Raw genomic sequence first — 16,454 nt, 5'->3', positions numbered from 1 at the left:
ATGGGAAGCCAGCTGAGGTGAACTCTGAGGTTCGTTTCATATCTGTTGTTCTGTGAAGTCTCTCGGGTCCACAGCTTCTGATATTCATCACAGAGTCAGAAACTGCTGTAGCCTGAGCATTGATAAACCCAAACATTTAGCTAAATATTGGCCCACTGCTGTACATCCCTTGCTGACCACTCCTGCCATCTGCCTTCCCCACCAAGAAGAAGCTTTAGATTGCTTATAGTGTATTAACTGCTTAGCTCAGTTGGTTTGTGTTTTGACTTTTTATGTAAATGATATCAATCTTTCTTGAAGGCTTGGGTTTAGAACGTTTGCTGTGAGGCTTTGCTGGAAGTGGCCCAGGTGTGCTGTTCATAACTGGTGTCCATTGAAGCTTTAAGTGGGGATGCTCTTCTAACAGGCTATAACACTTTTTCACATACAAAATTCACTTTATAATGAATCCAGGCAGTTTCATTTAATTATTCTACTTAGTGGGGTTGTGCCTCCATTTAATTAGCAAAGTCTGAATTTGTGGCAGTGACTAAGCTTTGTAATCAACAGTGTTTTGATGCCTGCAGTTATGTGGAAACATCCAAGTGTAACCTCTCTTGCAGAGTAATGATATCACCTGAATGTATCTTTGGAACAGAATTAGGATGAAATGTTATTATTTGTAATTATCGTGCTTACTGAAAGCTATTAGATCTTAGAAATGGTTTCATAGGCACAGCAGTGATTGTTAAAACTATCAGTATTATATTTTAGCATAGTAATGGTCTTGGTTTTGAAATTTTAGGAACGGCTTTTGTGGTCTCAGCTAGTCATCTTGCTTTCTCTGGAAATTTCCTTGCTCTTAAATACATGGTTATAACAGAATTGGTCATCTTAGTAGAACATGGCTTTCTTTCAGTTGGTCACCTGACTGAGGAAAGTGGATTGAGTTCAGGGTCGCCATCTCTGCTGGCTGCTCCTGTGAATAGTAGAGTCACACATTTGGAGCTGCGCGGTAATGATCATTTTCTGTCCTGTGTACCTGGAAGCAGTGCAGATCATTTTGTAGTGATAAAGCAGAATGACACTGACATGCAGCGAAAAGGAGGAATGAAACATGGATCAAGAGGACTTCCTGATCTCAGTGTGACACTCCAGTCCCTAGTTCTGGTCCATTCCCAAGGCTCAGCTGAATCCTTAATTTAGGCCACATGAGAGACTGCAGCCATGAAATGAAAAACCACTTGCTCCTTGGAAGAAAAGCTATGACCAACCTAGACAGAATGCTAAAAAGCAGAGACATTACTTTGCCAACAAAGGTCTGTCTAATCAAAGCTTTGGTATCTCCAGTAGTCATGTATGGATGTGAGAGTTGGACCACAAAGAAGACTGAGCATCGAAGAATTGTTGATTTAAACTGTGGTATTGGAGAAGACTCTTGAGAGTCCCTTGGACTGCAGGTAGACCAAACCAGTCCATCCTAGAGGAAGTCAGTCCTGAATATTCACTGGAAGGACTGATGCTGAAGCTGAAACTCCAATACTTTGGCCCCCTGACTCAAAGAACTGACTCATTGGAAAAGACCCTGATGCAGGAGGAGAAGGGGATGACAGAGGGTAAAATGGTTGGATTGCATTACTGACTCAATGGACATGAGTCTGAGCAAGTTTGGGGGAGTTGGTGATAGGAAAGCCTGGTGTGCTGTGGTTCATCAGGTTGCAAAGAGTTGGACGTGACTGGGTGAGTGAACTGAATAAATGTATGAAAAATAGTAAGTGTAGAAGTGTTAGTCACTCACTCGTGTCCAGCTGTTTGGAACCCCATAGACTGTAGCCCACCAGGCTCCTCTGTACATGGAATTCTCCAGGCAAGAATACTGGAGTGGATTGCCATTCCCTTCTCCAGGGCATTTTCCAGACCCAGGGATCGAACCCAGGTCTCCTGTGTTTCAAGCACATTCTTTACCATTTAAGCTTCCAGAGAAGCCCAAAAAAATGATAGTCAAAAAATACAAAAACAACAAATAGCAGAGAAAAACAGATACTCAAAGCATAAAACATGTCATGATGCAGAAACTCTTCTGTACTGTTAGTGTGTGAAGTGATTGTATAATTTAGTCCCAACAGGAAACAGATGACTCAGTTAGATAAGGCTAATTAGAGGAGGGTTTATACATAGAGGGCTGTTCACAGCATTTGGGGTACAGGGGAACCACGAGGGCTGGTGCAGTAATCGTGGGATGGTGGTGGTGGTGGAGGCTGGGCTGAGGTGGACCCAAGGCCACCTCAAGGGGAGTGGTGGCCCTGAATTGAAGGCCCAGCCAGATAGTCACTCAGAAATTATTTTCTTATTGGATCTTTAAGTATTAACATTCATTAAAGCTGAAATTGCAAAATTCTCAGTCTTACTGGTCCAGCTTAAGACTTACGGTGTTTTATTAACTCATTTTTAATGAAGAAGCTGGCTTCCCCGGTGGTTCAGATGGTAAAGATGCAATGCAGGAGACCCATTTTGATCCTCAGATTGGGGAGATCCCCTGGAGAAGGGCATGGCAATCCACTCTAGTATTCTTGCCTGGCGAATTCCATGGACAGAGGAGCCTGGCAGTCTATAAGTCCATGGGGTCACAGAGAGTCAGACAGGACTGAGTGACTAACACTTTCCTTCTAAGTCAAGCCTCTAGGTATCGTTTTCCCTCTTTGACACTAGTAGCAATTGAAGTCAGCACTGCTTTCGTTCGATGCATCCTGTACGTGACGCTGGCTCAGGGCAGGGCAGGGCACTGATGTTGGCTCTCTCCCTGCCTTATCTCACAGACATTCCTCGAAGTCCTATGGGATGGTGCCCAGATTACCCCCTACTCATCGTCTAAGAAAGCAACTAAGGTGCTGAGAAATTCACAGTGTGGGGGTTGATTTCTGGTTCTCTTCAATAGCATATTTTATTTGTTAGATTGATTAAACCTCACATTTAAATAAAAGCGGGGCTACCATGTAGAGTTGTGTAGGCTCTATAGTATTCAAGGGAACACGTCTGAGTGGTGACATTTTATCATAGACATTGTGATGTCAGTTGCGATGCTTTTCTGATAAATGGTCATAAATGTATCTGAGGAAGGGGACGTGAATTTTAAATTAATTCATAGGTAACTATGGGTCAGTGCAGAACTTTTCACCACTGCCACATAGAAGAGATTTATGTATTATTATTATTGTTATTATTGTTATTCAGTCACTTAGTTTTGTCTGACTCTTTGCAACCCCACGGATTACAGCACTCCAGGCTTCCCTGGCCTTCACCATCTCCCAGAGCTAGCTCAAACTCACGTCCATAGAGTCGGTAATGCCATCCAACCAGCTCATCCTCTGTCATCCCCTTCTCCTCCTGCCTTCAATCTTTCCCAGCATCAGGGTCTTTTCTATGTATTATATTCAATTTTAAATTCATCCAGAGGTTGAGTCAAAACAAAAATATTTGAAGTCTGACTGAAAATGACAATTAGATGGAAGGAGAAGTAACCAAATCCCTGTAACAGAACAAAAAACTTTTGAAAATTACTTTTACAACAACCTTGAAACAAAAGTTTATGGAACTCAGAGTATTCTCTTAAAAGAGTTCTAGGTTTTAATAAGAAACAGTGACTAAACGACTAAATTATAAAACCATGTTTTAAGTGTTCCATCATTATTGAGATCATAACATTTTTTGAAGACCTTGTTATTATTGGTTAGTCATTAAGTGGTGTCCTACTCTCTTTTGACCCCAAGGACTATAGCCTTCAAGGATCCTCTGTCCATGGGATTTCCCAGGCAAGAATATTGGAGTGGGTAGCCATTTCCTTCTCCAGGGGATCTTCCCAAGCCAGGAATCAAACCCGAGTCTCCTACATTGCAGTCAGATTGTTTGCCACTGAACCACCAGAGAAACCCCTTTCTAAGACCTGGGCACATACAAATAACACATATAAGCCTATGCTGGAAGCTTTATAAATGAATTAATTTCAGAACTATTTATTTCTTTTCTCAGACATCGTAAGTAGTAATTTTGCTGCCTTTGTTGTACTGGAAAAATTATCACAGTAGAATTGAAAACTTGTTAGCTATTTCAGTTGATATGTTTGAAATAATTAGAAGCAAAATCCTAAATGGTTAATAGCTATAATATGATCTAAGATCAGAAACTTTAAAGAGCTACATCCAGTACCTAAGGGGCGGATATTAAAAGATTCATTTGTTTTTCATGTAAGAAGTTAGTTTTTTTTTTTTAAGTTTATCAGTAATCTTCAGTTTATATTCATAGAAGCCAAACCACAACTTTCACCTTAATGTCCCAGCTGAAGGGCCAGGTAGAATTGTTACTGAACTGGCAAGAACACATCTTACAGAATATATCACCTGTTTCTCATAGACATAGAAATAACTTTCAAGTACCTGGAGCTTCAATAAGTGTTCTCCTTCCTGCTGCAAATATGGATGCCATTAGGTTACCTGCTGCAAATAATGGATACCTTAGGTTTCACCCCCCTCCCCCCCGCCCCCGCTTGCTTTAGTTGAAAGCAGTAAAGAGAACCCTTCAGTTAGGCATCTTGGGCAAAGTTATACAAATAACCTTCCTTTCGGTCACCTTCATTCCTATTCTGGGATATGGAAATTGAGATGTAGACAGACTTTCTTTTATGGAATTGTCTTTTCAGTGGTCTTAAGATTAATCCCTGGGTGAATGTTAACCACTTTTCTCATGGTGTTTTTCTTTCTTTCAGTTCTGCTGATCAGGGACCATGTCCATTTCATACGCCCAGGGCCTGGAGTAGCACCTAGCACATTACAGGTGCGCAGTGCCCTTGGCACTCATTTCACATGCTAGCAAGGCTATGCTCAAAATCCTTCAAGCTAGGCTTCAGCAGTATGTGAACTGAGAACTTCCAGATGTACAAGCTGGGTTTCAAAGAGGCAGAGGAACTAGAGATCAAATTGCCAGCATTCGTTGGATCATAGAGAAAGCAAGGAAATTTCAGAAAAACATCTACTTCTGCTTCATTGACTATGGTAAAGCCTTTGACTGTGTGGATCACAACAAACTGTGGAATGTTCTTCAAGAGACCACCTTACTTGTCTCCTGAGAAACCTGTATGCGGGTCAAGAAGCATCGGTTAGAACCAGACATGGAACAGCTGACTGGTTCTAAATTGGGAAAGGAGTATGACAAGGCTGTATATTGTCACCCTGCTTATTTAACTTCTATGCAGAGAACATCATGCGAAATCCCAGGCTGGATGGATCACAAGCTGGAATCAAGATTGCTGGGAGAAATATCAACAACCTCAAATATACAGATGATACCACTCTAATGGCTGAAAGTGAAAAGGAACTAAAGACCCTCTTGATGAGTGTGAAAAAGCTAGCTTGAAACTCAACATTCAGAAAAAGTAAAATTATGTCATTTGGCCCCATCATTTCATGGCAAATAGAAGGGGAAAAAAACACGCAAGCAGTGACAGATTTTCTTTTTGGGGGCTCTAAAACCACTGTGGACAGTGACCGCAGCCATGAAATGAAAAGATGCTCACCCCTTGGAAGGAAAGCTATGACAAACCTAGTCAGTGTATTAAAAAGCAGAGATCACTTTGCCAACAAAGGTCCATATAGTCAAGGCTATGGTTTTTCCAGTAGTCATGTATGGATGTGAAAATTGGACCATAAAGAAGGCTGAGTGCCAAAGAATTGATGCTTTCAAGCCGTGAAGCTGGAGAAGACTCTTGAGAGTCCCTTGGACTGCAAGGAGAACAAACTAGTCAATCCTAAAGGGAATCAACCCTGAATGTTCCTTGAAAAGGCTGAAGCAGAAGCTCCAATACTTTGGCCACCTAATGTGAAGAGCTGACTCATTGGAAAAGCCCAAGGCTGGGAAAGATTGATGGCAAAAGAAGGGGACAGCAGAAGAAGAGATGGTTGGATAGCATCGCAGACTCAATAGACATGAATTTGAACAAACTCTGGGAGATAGTGGAGGATAGAGGAGCCTGCTGAACCACAGTCTTTGGGGTCACAGAGTCAGAAATGCCTTAGCAACTGAATAACAGCAACAATATTTGTTACTTTACTGTCTGACTTTTGTCTATCTGCCTGATCATGTAGGAATCCTACTATTTCTTAGACACAGAGCTGTGCTATCATAAAAATGCTAGGAATATTTTGTATTTCTTCACTCTAGTTGATAGGGGTGCGAAAATATTACCATTGACAATGTATCTGGTGTAAGCTCCCTACATTGTTTCTTTTCTTTTTTAAGTAGGAAGACATTCACCTCAACAGACAAATTCTTATCAGTTATCTTTTTGTTTTTGTCATTTTGCAAGGAGGGAATATCCTTTTTTTAAAATAGTTTTTTAAATTGAAGGAGTCGGACACGACTGAGCAGCTTCACTTTCACTTTTAACTTTCACGCATTGGAGAAGGAAATGGCAACCCACTCCAGTGTTCTTGCCTGGAGAATCCCAAGGACGGGGGAGCCTGGTAGGCTGCCGTCTATGGGGTCGCACAGAGTCAGACATGACTGAAGCAACTTAGCAGCAGCAGCATAGTTGATTTACAGTATTGTGCCAGTCTCTGCTATACAGCAAATAGAGTCAATTCAGCTCAGTTCAGTCCCTCAGTCGTGTGCGACTCTTTGTGACCCCATGAATTGCAGCATGCTAGGCCTCCCTGTCCATCACCAACTCCTGGAATTCACCTAAACTCATGTACATCGAGTTGGTGATGCCATCCAGCTATCTCATCCTCTGTCGTCCCCTTTTCCTCCTGCCCCCAATCCCTCCCAGCATCAGGGTCTTTTCCAATGAGTCAACTCTTCGCATGAGGTGGCCAAAGTATTGGAGTTTCAGCTTCAGCATCAGTCCCCATATATACATTATTTTTTATATTCTTTTCCATTATGGTTTAATCATAGGATATTGAATGTAGTTCCCTGTGTTGTACATGATAGCCTTTTTGTTTATCCATTCTAAATGTAGTAATAATTTGCACCTACCAACCCCAGATTCCCAGTCCATCCCTCTCCCTCCCCACATCCCCCTTGGCAACCACGAATCTGTTCTCTGTGTTTATGGGTCTGTTTCTGTTTTGTAGACAGGTTCATTTGTGCCATATTTTAGATTCCATATAAAAGTGATGGCACAAGTATTTTTTTCCTCTTTCTGGTTTTCTTCACTTTGTATGATAATCTCTATTTGCATCCATTTTGCTGCAGATGGCATTATTTCATTCTTCCTTGTGGCTGAGGAATATGCCATTGTATGCATGCACTGCTTTATGCGTTCATCTGATGGACACCTAGGTTGTCTCCATGTCTTGGCTACTGTGAATAGTGCTACTATGAGCATAGGGTGCGTGTGTATTTTTGAATGACGGTTCTGTCCAGGTGTATTCCCACGAGTGGGGTTGCTGGATCATATGGTAGCTCTATTTTTAGTTTCCTGCGGAACCTCCATACTGTTTCCGTAGTGGCTGCACCAACTTACCTTCCCACCAACAGTGTAGGAGGGTTCGAGGAAGGAACATTCTTAAATATTTTTCTACTAGAAGGCTGCTAGAACTATGCTAAGAGTAATATCATAAGTCTGTTTTCTCTTAGTTCTTAGCGTGAGTGAGTAACCTTCTGATCCCCAGTTTCTCCATCTTTGGGTATGTCTATGAATACAGCTATGTTTGGAAGTATTTTGTGAACAGTAAGATGCTTGCAGTGTTGTCATTGGTCTGTACCTGACTTCCTTTCACTTTTGTTTGCTTATAGTTTGCATCCTTTCTAGTCTAGTTTTTAAATATTGTTTGATGAGAATAGTGAAAAGTACATCTAATGTGGTCTCATCTAAATGTTCTATGAGATTTTAACATTGAATTTCTTGGGAAGGCTGTTTTAAAAAAAAGGGTAAACAACAAAAAAAACAATTTTTAAAACTTAGTTTTCATTTTTATTGTGTTTGTATGTGCAGTCATTAGGAGTCAGATAGTTATACAAGTTGCTGTGAAAAACATTACTTCCTAAAAGCAGACACTTAGTCTTTTTAACTGATCAGTTTCGTTTACCATCATGGCTGTGAAATCATTCACAAATGCTTGTATTGCTCTCCTTGGATATTTCAGTTTGAGGCATTTTCTGTTGACTTCTGTGGAAGATGAGAATTCAGCTGTCCTCTCTGCTACCCTGTGCTTCTGTCTCCCATTCTTTCTATATAGTTATACTCGTGGCTCAGTGTTCAGGGCTTACTTTTCCTTTTCTGTCCAAGATTTGTCTTGTCTGAAGTTAGCAATTGCTGGTCTAAATGCATGTGTGCACACACACTTACACTGAATTTTCTTCCTACTCCTCAGTAATTCAGTCTCAGACCACCCTTTGGTTGGGTGAATCTCCTCTCAGTACGTGGACGCTCATTAGAGATGCTTCCAGTTGTACCTTCTTGCGGAGCTCTTTCTGAGGCTTTTGCCTGCAGCTGCCCTCCTGATCATCCCTTGCTGTCTTCCTCTTACTTGTTGGAGAGCTTTCTTGGTTTGTTCGGTCAATTTGGTAGAGTAGCTCTTCCAGTGGATTTGTACATATGTGAATGATAAATGTTTTAAAGACTTTACATTGAGTAGCTTGCTTGCATTGGCTGTGTGTTAAACTCTGGATCCAGAGCGCTTTCCTTGGAATTTTGGAGGCATTTCTCCATTATATTTTAGCTTCCGGTGTGTTAAATCCAGTGTCATTCTGCTTCTTGGTTCTTAGTATGCGATCTTTTCTTTTTTTTTTTTAAATCTTTGGAAACTTAATGTGGCCTTTTCTTTGCCCTAAAAGAAATTTCATGTTCAGAAATTTCATAAAGGTGGGCCTGTGGCGGATAGCTTCATCATTGTGCTGTCAACTGTTCAGTTCAGTTCAGCGGCTCAGTCATGTCCGACTCTTTGCGATCCCATGGACTGCAGCACCCAAGACTTCCCTGTCCATCACCAACTCCAGGAGTTTGCTCAGACTCATGTCCATCAAGTCAGTGATGCCAGCCAACCATCTCATTTTCTGTCGTCCCCTTCTCCTCCTGCCTTCAATCTTTCCAAGCATTAGGATCTTTTCTAATGAGTCAGTTCTTTCCATCAGGTGGCCAGAGTATTGGAGCTTCGGCATCAGTCCTTCCAATGAATATTCAGGACTGATTTCCTTTAGGAGTGACTGATTTGATCTCCTTGTAGCCCAAGGGACTCTCAAGAGTCTTCTCCAGGGGACTTCCCTGGTGGTCCAATGGTTAAGACTCTGTGCTTCCAATGCAGGGGGTGTGAGTTTGATCCCTGGTCAGGGAACTAGGATCCCACATGCTGGGAGGCATAAAAATAAAAAGATTAGAAAAAAAAAAGTCTTTTCCAAAAAGCATCAATTTTTAGGCCCTTTGAATCTGGAAATTATATCCTTGAGCTCAGAGAATTTTTTAATTGGTAGGTTTTCAGATTCTGAGTGCTGCTTCAACTTGTAGTGTAGAAAGATGTTCTAGGTTGTTCTAGGTTGTATTTTTGTTGCCATAATCTTGGATTTAGCTTTTTCTCCAAAGAATCCGGGTTTCTTTTGGTTCAGTTCAGTTCAGTCGCTCAGTTGTGTCTCTTTGACCCCATGGACTGCAGCATGCCAGGCCTCCCTGTGCATCAGCAACTCCTGGAGTTTACCCAAACTCATGTCCATTGAGTCAGTGATGCCATCCAACCATCTCATCCTTTGTTGTCCCCTTCTCCTGCCCTCAATCTTTCTTAGCACCAGGGTCTTTTCAAATGAGTCAGCTCTTTGCATCAGGTGGCTAAAGTATTGGAGCTTCAGCTTCAACATCAGTCTTTCCAACGAACATCCAGGACTGATCTGCTTTAGGATGGACTGGTTGGATCTCCTTGCAGTCCACAGGACTCTTAAGAGTCTTCTCCAACACCACAGTTCAAAAGCATCAGTTCTTTGGCACTCAGCTTTCTTACACTCCAACTCTTACATCCCTACATGACCACTGGAAAAACCATGACCACTGGAAAAACCATAGCCTTGACTAGATGGACGTTTGTTGGCAAAGTAATGTCTCTGCTTTTGAATATGCTATCTAGGTTCGTCATAACTTTCCTCCCAAGGAGCAGGCGTCTTTTAATTTCATGGCTGCAGTCACCATCTGCAGTAATTTTGGAGCCCCCCAAAATAAAGTTGCCCACTGTTTCCCTATCTATTTCTCATGAAGTGATGGGACCAGATGCCATGATCTTCATTTTCTGAATGTTGAGCTTTAAGCCAACTTTTTCACTCTCCTCTTTCACTTTCATCAAGAGGCTCTTTAGTTCTTCTTCACTTTCTGCCATGAGGGTGGTGTCATCTGCATATCTGAGGTTATTGATATTTCTCCCGGCAGTCTTGATTCCAGCTTGTGCTTCATCCAGCCCAGCGTTTCTCATGATGTACTCTGCATAGAAGTTAAATAAGCAGGGTGACAATATACAGCCTTGACGTACTCCTTTTCCTATTTGGAACCAGTCTGTTGTTCCATGTCTTTTGGTGGCTAATGGTAATTTAAACACCAACATCTGGTGACTATGTGTCTTCCTTGCTGCCAACTGAAGACCAAGCTAGTAAGAAAAACAATAAGTGAGTGTATGTATATTATTCCTGTATATTTTATAAGTATATTTTATATAACACACAACACACACATACATATATATATATACACCATAAGTTCATGTTTGATACCAATAATGCAGTCTAACATCAGAGGTTACATATTTAACAGTGAGGAAACTTTCTGCCTCATTTCAGTTTATTTAATCATTTGTTCAAGCCTTGAATACACATAAAAATAGAAGTTTTAAAATAAGCATTCTAAAAAAAACATAATAAGCATTCTGTGCCACTGCTTAGAAAACCTAATCCCTAGAGTTCAGTATCTGTTTATAGTTCTTTTTTAGGTAAAATTTACATCCAGTAAAATACACACATCCTCTGTGCACAACTTGAGTTTTGACAGGGCACAGATCTGTGTAACCTGTCCCTGCATAAAGCTGAGAATATTTTCGTCACAGCTGAAAGTTCCCTTAGGCTTTTTCCTCCGTTAGTCATGAGAAGAATGTAAAAGTAGTAATGTCCACATGGAGATACTGGAAGTAAGAGAGCCAGAAAAAACATTAAGGTATGTTCTGTGTTATAAATTCAGTCTGTTTTAGACACTTACTTGGGAGACCACTCATTATTTAATGTTTGCTTTATTATTTGCAGACAACAGACTAATGTTTCCTTCAATGCTGAAAAAGTGTCAGTCTCGCTTCAGTGCCAGAGCATGGGGCTCTGTATGTGTGTGCAAGTATAAATACTCACATCTTATTTCATATTGATCAGCATTTTCTTACATAATTAAGAAAAATAGGTGCTTTCCCTAAAGACTGGGGCAGTGTGCAGGGAATCACTAGAGTGATAAGACACACTCAAATCCAGCCTTTTGTTGAAAAAGACTTGAGGAGAAAAGTACCAAACTCTCTTAATTTCCAGTTTTCTCATGAAGTTGGGTAAAGCAGCTGTTGGAACTTGAAGAGTCATCTGCTGCAGCCCTCTTGCCTTTCAAGTACATGTAAGGCAGAAGCTGAATGATTATCTAGGGTCACTTCTGATGGCAACCCTCTCCAGTAAGTTTGCCTGGAAAATTCCATGGATGGAGGAGCCTGGCAGGTACAGTCCATGTGGTTGCCAAGAGTCGGACCTGACTGAGCGACTTCACTTTCACTGGGCTTTCTGAGAAGTGTGTCCCATTGCTTTCTGTGTTCTCATGTAATAATAATCAGGTAAAGTATCCAAAGTATGAAATGATAGTTTTTAGTAGAATTTATTTAGAGCACCAAGGTGAATCTTCTTATTCAGAATGATGGAAAAGACTTATTGTGAACAGACCCTGTAATTGAGAGAACTTGGTTCAGATTGTCAGTGTACTATACACTTAAATCTACTACTTTGCATCTAGTCATAAAGTGAGCTAATGATACCACAGTAGCAGTTTTAGCCATTTTAAATTTTTCTGTAATTTGTCATCTTCAGTAAATATATTTTCTGTATCATTTAGTCCAATTACTCCCTGGCATTTTACTAGAGAGATGCAGTTAGGGAGGCAGAACTTAGGTCTGCCTAATCTTCCCTGGCATTGCCTGTCTGCCTTTTAAATGGTGTAGTCAGTGCAGGGGTGATGTCAGCCCTCCAGAAGTACTTGTCAGCTTGTCCCCAGATGCAGTTACTGGCCAAGTGTCGCTTGTCTCACTGGAGGTGAAAAGCCTGAGGGAAGAGATGTAGCCTTCTTCCATTTTCATTTGCTGACACCTGCGGCCACTCCTAAATTCAGCGAATTGCTGAGAATTTCTGCAACAGGGCACCTAACATGCCATGCAGCCTGTGTGAATGCTGGGCACTCAGTAAATATCTGCCTAAAAATCACTTCATAGATTCTCTGCAGGTTGAGTAAGTATGGTTCTGTTGTGAGGGTTACAGTGGGGATCAGTTTGTGTGTGTTCTTCAGGAATGTCATAGCAGTTTACCTGCCGGCCTATTTGCCTGAGATTTCTCAGCTTTCCAGGAGCACTATGAGGGGCACCATGGGGCATATTGTCAGGTTACTAGACTCTGGCATTAAAAAGAGGGAGGGAAAGGCAGCCGTCTCGCTAGTCCCTGGAGAGAATGTTTTACAAAGACATGGCAGTTCAGCCTGTAGTGCGGATGGAAGGGGGCGACCAGAAGTGTCCCAGGTTGGGACAGAGAAACACTGGGGAGGACCTATGAACCAGGGTCTTCTGGAGTGAGCTTAACCCTCAGGAACACTGGGTCAGCTTCTCTTTTACTTACAGTCTGGGGCCTTGATTTTTCATATTGGCAGTGAGACTTGATTAAAAAGAAAAGAATTTGAGAACTTTAAAGCTAAGACTTCTTTCATTTAACTCCTTTTAAAGTACATATAGGAGAAGGCAATGGCACCCCACTCCAGTACTCTTGCCTGGAAAATCCCATGGACGGAGAAGCCTGGTGGGCTGCGGTTCATGGGGTCGCTAAGAGTCGGACACGACTGAGCCACTTCACTTTCACTTTTCACTTTCACGCGTTGGAGAAGGAAATGGCAACCCACTCCAGTGTTCTTGCCTGGAGAATCCCAGGGACGGGGGAGCCTGATGGGCTGCTGTCTGTGGGTTCGCACAGAGTCGGACACGACTGAAGCGACTTAGCAGCAGCAGCAAAGTACATATATGCAGTTGTCTTTCCATAGTCAAATGGTGAATTTTGTTTTGTTCTCTAAATTGGCATCAAAAGAAATAAATTGTGAATGTATTTCAATATACCAATTTATGTTCAGCTGTTCAGAATATCGTCAGTCAGCTATTCTGTTAGCCAAATGTATCAGAATAAATAGGGTGGATGTTTATCATCTCTGAACAGTGCTTAAATTTTAACTTTTGGATAAAAAGGATTAAATATCCATGACATTTAATATATTAAAAAAAATTCAATCAGCTGTCACTTCATTTGGAGAAAAAAAGGTGAAAGTGGAAAAGGTAGAAGGTATTCCTAAAGCTGGATATTTAATTAGCTCTGTGGTCCAAGAATAGAATTGGATATCATGGCTTACAGTGGAATTTGAAGCCTTACTTAATTAAGTACTGAGCTTTGCTGGGATTGAATGTCAAGTCACGTGAAACCTGTAATACATCATTCTCATTGAGGACTCCCTTCCAGCCCTCCCAGAGTTGTGTGATTCTCGTGGACCTCACTGTATATCTTGTATGAGAGAGAGAGTCTCAGAAGCTATGGCCAACACCAGAACTACTGGAAACAACTTTTCAGTTTTTACTCCTTTTTTTGATCTTAAATATTTTTAGCCCCAAAGTCTGTGTTTAGAGTATCTGAAGTCTTTATTGTACAGCACTATTGAGGCAAAGGAGAAGGGGAAAGACACCCAATTGAATGCAGAGTTACAGAGAATAGCAAGGAGAGATAAGAAAGCCTTAAGTGAATAATGCAAAAAAATGGAGGAAAACAATAGAATGGAAAAGACTAGAGATCTCTTTTAAGAAAATTTGACATAACAAGGGAACATTTCATGCAAAGATAGGCACAATAAAGGACAAAAATGGCAAGGACCTAACAGAAGCAGAATAGGTTAAGAAAAGATGGCAAGAATACACAGAACTGTACAAAAAAGCTCTTAATGACCCAGATAACCACAGTGGTGGGTCACTCACCTAGAACCAGACATTCTGGAGTGTGAAGTCAAGTGGGCCTTAGGATGCATTACTACCAGCAAAACTAGTGGAGGTGATGGAATTCCAGCTGAGCTATTTCAAATCCTAAAAGGCGATGCTGTTAATGTGTTGCGTTTATTATGCCAACAAATTTGGAAAACTCAGCAGTGGCCACAGGACTGGAAAAGGTCAGTTTTCATTCTAATTCCAAAGAAAGGCAATGCCAAAGAATACTCAAACTACTGTACAACTGCACTCATTTCACATGCTAGTAAGATAATGCTCAAAATCCTTCAAGATAGCCTTCAGCAGTAGGTGAACTGGGAGCTTCCAGATGTACCAGCTGGATTTCGAAAAGGCAGAAGAACCAGAGATCAAACTGCCAACATATGCTGGATCATTGAAAAAAACAAGGGAATTCCAGAGAAACATCTGCTTCATTGACTATGCTAAAGCCTTTGACTGTGTGGATCACAACAAACTGTGGGATGTTCTTTAAGAGATGGGAATACCAGACCACCTTACCTGCCTCCCAAGAAATCTGTATGCAGGACAAGAAACAACAGTTAGAACTGGACATGGAACAATGGAATGATTCAGAATTGGGAAAGGAATACATTAAGGCTGTATATTGTCACTCTGCTTGTTTAACTTATATGCAGAGTACATCATACAAAATGCTGGGCTGGATGAAGCACAAGCTGGATTCAAGATTGCTAGAGAAATATCAACAACCCCAGATAGGCAGATGATAGATACCATTTTAATGGCTGAAAGTGAAGAGGAACTAAAGAGCCTTTTGATGAAGGTGAAAGAGGAGAGTGAAAAAGCTGGCTTACAACTCAGCATTGAAAAAACAAAGATCATGGAATCCAGTCCTATCACTTCATGGCAAATAGATGGGGAGAAAGTGGAAACAGTGTCAGATTTCATTTTCTTGGGCTTCAAAATCAATGCAGATGGTGACTGCAACCACGGAATTAAAAGACACTTGGTCGTTGGAAGAATAGCTATAGCAAACCTAGACAGTGTATTAAAAGCAGAGACATCATTTACTTTGCCAACAAAGGTTCATACAGTCAAAGCTATAGTTTTGCCAGTAGTCATGTATGGATGTACGAGTTGAACCATAAAGAAGACTGAGTGCCAAAGAATTGATGCTTTTGAACTGTGGTGTTGGAGAAGATTCTTCAGAGTCCCCTGGACTTCAAGGAAATCAAACCAATGAATCCTAAAGGAAATCAATCCTGAATATTCATTGGAAGGACTGTTGCTGAAGCTGAAGCTCCACTATTTTGGCCACCTGATGGGAAGAGCCAACTCCTTGGAAAAGACCCCCATGCTGGGAAAGATTGAGGGCAAGAGGAGAAGGGGGCAAAAGAGGATGAGATGGTTGGATGGCATCAGCACTTCAATGGATATGAGTTTGAGCAAACTCTGAGAAATAGTGAAGGACAGGGAAGCCTGGCATGCTGCAGTCCGTAGTGTCACAAAGAGTCAGACATGACTTAGTGACTGAACAACAAATTGAGCAAAGACTGTCTAGAAGGTCCTTGGAGGTGACTCTGCCTTAGAATGTTCTTCTCTGCAGGATCCTGTGACAGGTCTCAAGTTTTCAAAAACCTTGGTTTTATCCGTTCCCTGGGCTGGTCCAGTTCCAGTAAGAAGTGAGTTGTACTGACCTCTTATTAAAGCCATGGAACATGACTTGGTAATTAGAAATGTTGTATGTCAAATGTGCGACAGTGTAGTATTGAGGTACCTTGGAGGTACCAGCCAATCAAGAGGTTGCTCTTTGGACAAAGGCTTAAGGGACGTATTGTCCAGGTTGTGATGAACAATTCATTTCCACTATAGAAAATGCACATTTTTAATGATTAAATAGCAAATGTACTTTATTGTGATTCAAGAGACCTGGGTTCCTCTCAGCCTTAGCACCCTCATCTGAGAAACTTCTGCACCTTGAGAGTGAAGTGGAGAAAGAAGTGAATGTGCAAGCTGAAGAGCAAAAGAAGAAAGATGAGGCCCAAGTAAACTTGTGCACCCACGGAAGGCACGGGAGCAGAAACAAGGGGAGCCAGAGGCCAGGGACACTGATACAAATTGTTGGACTGTATTCCTGCTGTTTAGAACTTGTCTCAGTGGATCTAGGACATCTGTGGCCATTGTGATCACCTCAGCCACCTTTGAGAGACCCACCTTCCTCTTTCAAAACGGTCCCGT

General features: G+C 41.4%; 1 protein-coding gene and 2 long non-coding RNA genes across 4 annotated transcripts in view; 2 read left to right on the top strand and 1 right to left on the bottom strand.

The window, feature by feature from the left end:
* MCUB (mitochondrial calcium uniporter dominant negative subunit beta) overlaps positions 1-16,454 on the top strand; it is a 103,226-nt gene that overhangs the window by 20,055 nt on the left and 66,717 nt on the right. The window lies entirely within an intron of this gene.
* On the top strand, positions 7,531-12,989 carry LOC120861732. The gene is made up of 3 exons (XR_005720595.1): positions 7,531-9,456; positions 9,683-9,685; positions 12,957-12,989. It is a non-coding gene; the product is annotated as an uncharacterized LOC120861732 (long non-coding RNA).
* Positions 10,449-16,454, bottom strand: part of LOC120861731 — a 75,591-nt gene continuing 69,585 nt past the window's right edge. Inside the window, exon 5 of the long non-coding RNA XR_005720593.1 lies at positions 10,449-10,592. This is a non-coding gene — a long non-coding RNA (uncharacterized LOC120861731). The remainder of the gene's footprint in view (positions 10,593-16,454) is intronic.

This window comes from Oryx dammah, unplaced genomic scaffold, assembly GCF_014754425.2.
Source record: "Oryx dammah isolate SB20612 unplaced genomic scaffold, SCBI_Odam_1.1 HiC_scaffold_3, whole genome shotgun sequence".
Classification (NCBI taxonomy): domain Eukaryota; kingdom Metazoa; phylum Chordata; class Mammalia; order Artiodactyla; family Bovidae; genus Oryx; species Oryx dammah.
The sequence above is the reverse complement of the archived record's forward strand: the minus strand, read 5'-3'. Positions and strand labels throughout refer to the sequence as shown.